General features: G+C 35.9%; 1 pseudogene; it reads left to right on the forward strand.

Moving 5' to 3' along the window:
• Positions 1–665: 665 nt before the first annotated feature.
• On the forward strand, positions 666–1,574 carry LOC145104196 (dirigent protein 23 pseudogene; annotated as a pseudogene).
• Positions 1,575–5,368: the final 3,794 nt, after the last annotated feature.

A 5,368-nucleotide genomic window follows, 5' to 3' on the forward strand; every position in this document is an offset into this window, starting at 1 on the left:
GTGGTGTTTCACCAAAAAAACGAAGAAAAAAATATGGTGTCAGACTATGATGGTGACGATGGCGGGAAGTGGTGTCGGTCAACGTCGGCATGGCGGCGCTGGTAAGTGGCGACAATGGTGGTAGTTGATGATGATAGATGGAGGGTTTGTTTTTGAGCTTTTGAAGGTGAGTGAGAGTGTTTGGATGCAAGAAAAATTACCTAGATTTTATTTTGTAGTTTAAGTTTTCATTTTGATGTTAACTTAAAAATTAGAGGTTTTTAGGGTTTCTTAACCTTTAGGGATTCTTATTTGATTATGATTATATATATATATATATATATATATATATATATATATATATATATATATATATATATATATATATATATATATATATATATCTTCAAGTCCAATATGTTCGAAGGTTTTATTTCTAGAAGCTTATGGAAATGTTTACAAGTACTTTTAAAATTCTATATTCAATGCCAAAGCTCATAAATTTCCATGTTTTTGTCTTCCTTTTAACGGTCTATATTTGTTTTCCACATGTGGATCCATCTCTTGACTAACTTTATATATTTTTCCCAATCAAATTATCAAACTTTGACTTTGAATAATTGATACCACAACTGTCAAACCTACACCATACGCCACGCAGAAACTTGCATATAATAGCATATGTCCGGTTAGAGGTTTAAGTTATATCACATCGCCAAATCAAAAGAAGCAAATCTTTAGAAGAACACTAGCTTTCACACATGGCATACACAAAACTATTTTGCTTCATGTTGGTTGCGGTTCTTCTAGCTTCTGTTTCAGAGGCCAGAAAACGAAACACAACTCATATTCAATTTTACATGCATGATACTCCTACTGGCCCGAACCCCTCTGCAGTGCGTGTTGCAGGCCAACCGATCAACGCCACAGACTCCAACATGGGTGCCATGTTCGGGTTCGGGTCCATCTATATCATGGACAACGCACTCACTGCTACACCTGATATCAACTCCACCCTTATTGGTCGAGCCCAAGGGCTCTATGCCATGTCTTCCCAGGAAAACGAGGTAAGCCTCCTCATGACCCTCACCTACAACTTCGTCTCTGGGGTCTACAATGGTAGCTCTGTCAGTGTGGTTGGTCGGAACCCTATCATGGATGAAGTCAGAGAGATGCCGGTGGTGGGAGGAACTGGTGTTTTCCGTCTAGCTCGAGGTTTTGCCATTGCTAAGACACATTCGATGAATCAAGTTGATGCCATTGTCGGATACAATGTCACCATAATACCTTTCTATTAAAAAGTATCTAGAGTTGAGTTCAATACTTGATACATTTTTACTTCAATTTTGGAATATCTACGGTGGTTTGATCATGTATGTCTGCCTCGTTATTGTACTCAATAATTTACATCATAACGGATCATTTTTTATTTTTAATACCAGCATTTTTTGGACTTTCGGTTGTACTTTTCATCTTTTCTACATCTTTTAAATGAAATGACTTTTTATTTTTAATACGAACACTTTATGCTGATGGAACATTGGAATGTGTACGAATTTTGATTTATATAGATATCCAAAAAAATTGTCATCTAATTTTTTTACATTTTATAATTATAAATATTTTATTTGAATTTATAATATTAGAATATTTTTGTAGTTAAACTACCCGTGTACCCTTGGAAATGAAATGACTTTAGTGTAAGTTCTCCAGAAAAAAAAAATATAAATATATAGTATAATTTTTGGTGTTATGATTGGAACAGTAAGTTGATGAACGGTGTAGGTTATTCCAAATTTTTATAGCTGATTAACAAACAACGTCTTAGACGTAGAGCCTGGGTCTGTAAATTATAAGCCCATTCTCCCTGGGCATTAACGGCCCACAACATCTTTCTAAAAGATTCATTTAATCAATGCAACATTCGAAATTAAAAATATCATGAGAATAGATCTCGACTCTCGAGCAAGCTTTTTATAATTTATTAAAAAAATATTTAAATTTAAAAACCTAATAAATCTTATAATTGTTTCAATTTGTTAATTTATATGGTGTTATAACACCAAGTGTGAAAATGGACATATCAAATAATATGTTATAACATTCTTTATTTTCTATTTTTTTTTTAATATTTTACGATTTTAAATTTCTATTTTTCCAATTGTTCTTTTTATTTATTTATGTCATAATATTTATAAAAACATATAAACTAACAACACATATAATTTAATTAAATCCTAAATTAAAAATAGCATTTAATAAAAACGACATTACAAAAACACACACACACACACACACACATTGAACGGAAAAAATACAATAGTCCTAAATTTAAAAAACATAAAAACGATACACTAGTCATCGCCCAAATGTTTTTTCTCGATCTTTTCCTTCATCTTTCAGAGCACTTCATTTGTCTCAGTGTCATATTTTCTTCGTTTGTCTGAAGAATTGTCAAATCCTTCGTCATTCTATATTCTTCCACTTGCTGACGAAAGAACTCCAAATGCTCACGTTGTAATTCATATTTTTTTAATTGCGATTGCGTTGTGGGTGTCAATTTTCTCTTTCATTTCCGTGTGCTCTCGAAGCCTATTTTCACTTTCCTCCGCATGTCGTTAAGCGCTTCGCTTTGTCGCACCCTATCGGTCGTCATGGCGGGGAGATCTCTTGGATGTCGTCTGGGAACTCATCAGTGTCGGTCTTGAGGTCGATGTTCGTTCGTGCGTCGAAAACGTCAACCAAACCCGAACCACAAGACCTCTTTGATTGTACCTCTGATGATGTTGGCGTCTTAAGTCATTTTGGGTCATTTCTCAAAATCTCCCAAATTTTGTCATACTAAAAAAAAGGTGACCCGTTTTGACATGATATTGCTCCATCGCGGCTCCAAACACATCGAAATCATTCGCACCACTTTGCTTATACGAAGAAAGTTTGTTGTAGATCGAATTAAACTTGGTGCACTTCTTATTAAGTGTAGTCCACTTGCTACTAAGCATATCGTGATTGTGTATGCCTCCCCTTTGTTCAAAATTATGCGAAATTTTACGATTGCAGCTTCCAAAAATCCACATCTCCTTATATTGTTTCTCATAGTTGGATGTTTTGATGTCCTGCACCATGCCACCACCAACGCGTGCTCCTCCTTCGGTGTCCACCATGTTGGAGGTTCTTCGTCATTTTCCGTGACCGCAACCACAACCGCTTTCCCTTACTTTTTCCCTCTCCCTCTAGGTTTCCGACTACCTCCCACTTACGTCTCGACAATCGTATTTTGCATTTCTTGTGTGGGTGGTGGTTGTGTGGTTGTTTGTGTCATGAAAGCAAAGGTGTTGAAAAGGTTTTGTTGAAGGTTTGGATTTTGTTACATATAGGGTGAGGCGGGATTGAAAAAGTTGTCGAAAAATGGTAGTTGTGGTGAGCTTTGCGAGTTGAGGAAGTTCACGTAGCCTTCGTATTGCGCAAAACCAAGCAGAATGGATGTGTTTGTGTTTAGATTAGGAGTGTTCGGGTTTTGATCCATAAGATGAGAGAAATATAGATTTTGTGTAGGTAAAAAATGAAATAAATATGTGTATTTATATGTGAGTTAAATTGATTTTTTTACTATTGACCATTGATCAACGGTCTTTTTTTTAACGTTACCCCAAAAATAAAAGCCCAATTCACCATTTCCTCCCATTGCCAAGAAAACGTGTTGCAACATAGCACACGAAAACACCTATGCGAGGTGGTGTTTCGCGCCTTATAACGTCGTTATGGTTTGCCACCTCAGAAAAACACCGGTGGGCGTTGCCCACACCGGACAGTCTAAGTTGTTAATCTGGTATGATCTAATTGAAGAATGTGGTGAGGATAATGTGGCACCGCAATGTCTGTGATGAATAACGCTATAACACTTAAATACATTACATCTTCAAGGCCCTTCGGTGGAAAAGAATCGCAACCACCCACTTTTTTAGCCGTTAAACATTGAAAAAATATAGATTTTTAAAATTTTGTTTTAAATCCTAAAAATACAAACTTTACTATATAAATTTTTTATTGTAGCCCAATACCCACAATCATCTCATATAAGTGTAGTATGTCGATGATGTCGTGTATGCTAAAAAACAATTTCAAGTGCAGTTCAAATGAGAAAACAATTATTTCGTTGCATATGTATGTATGTATGTATGTATGTATGTATGTATGTATGTATGTATATATATATATATATATATATATATATATATATATATATATATATATAACTAAGATCTTGTAACTAACAAATAGTATGTTATTGTGTAACCTGTAACATCACGATTTCTAGGTATTTTTTCATTTATGCCATTGATAAGAGAATTGTTTGCATTTTGGTCCCAAATGGCATTTTTGTAAATTGTGGGACTGCATGTGTAAGTTGGGCGTACGTTGCGTACACTAAGTGTACGTGGCCAGGGTGCAAACCCTAATTTTTAGGGTTTGGACCCTATTTAAACCTCATTATAGCCTTAAAACCATTTTATTCATCAGCCTCCAACCTCCAACTCGACCCTAGCTAACCCTAATCTCATTAGTGAAGCAATCTTGACCTTGAGTGTGCATTTTGGTGTTCTTGAAGGAGGAAGAAGGAAGAGGAAACCATCTTAGAAAATTGGAGCACCTTAGATACAGAATCACATCACCATTTAACACCATTTTGAGGTAAAAATCTTTGATCTTGATGAAGTTTTACTTAGTCTTGTTTAGCCATGGATTTGTGTTCTTTTTGGTCTCATAAGCTTGGTATTATGAGTATGGGTTACTCTAATTCGTATGAGTTGTCCTCTAAGACGTTTTGGATTGTTTAGAAGCATAAAAATGTAATCTTGGACCTTAGTTTCCTTCCATGCATGAACTAGGATGTCTTAATGAGTTACGAAGTTAGGGTTTTTGGTATTGAGCACTTAATAGCCATGCAAGACCATCAAGTTGGAAATGTTATGGTTAAGGACGTCATTTGAGGGCTAGATCTGGATTTTTGGATGAAAGTGCTTAATGGAATAAGCACTTATTAGTGAAGATGGTTGGCTGACGTGTACGTTGGGCGTACCAAAGGGTACGCTATGCGCACGCGATCAACAACCCGCATTTTGGTCAAGTTGTTAGTACGCCCCGCGTACAAGCTAATTACGCCCAACATACTCAGCTGAATCGACTCAGTGATTCCTTTGACTTTTGAAATTGACCAGGATTTGACCTAGTTTGACCTATGGGTATTTTGGGTATATTGAGTTTTAGTTGAGATTTGTCACTATTTGTTGTATAGGTGACTGGTAGAGCTGATATTCGGAGTAGTGACCTATTCAGCTATCTGTTTAGACCGAGAGGTGAGTTTTGCTCACTGTACTTGTGGGAAGAA

This window comes from Lactuca virosa, chromosome 1 (genome assembly GCF_052849685.1).
Source record: "Lactuca virosa cultivar CGN04683 chromosome 1, Lactuca_virosa_CGN04683_v6, whole genome shotgun sequence".
Taxonomy (NCBI): Eukaryota; Viridiplantae; Streptophyta; class Magnoliopsida; order Asterales; family Asteraceae; genus Lactuca; species Lactuca virosa.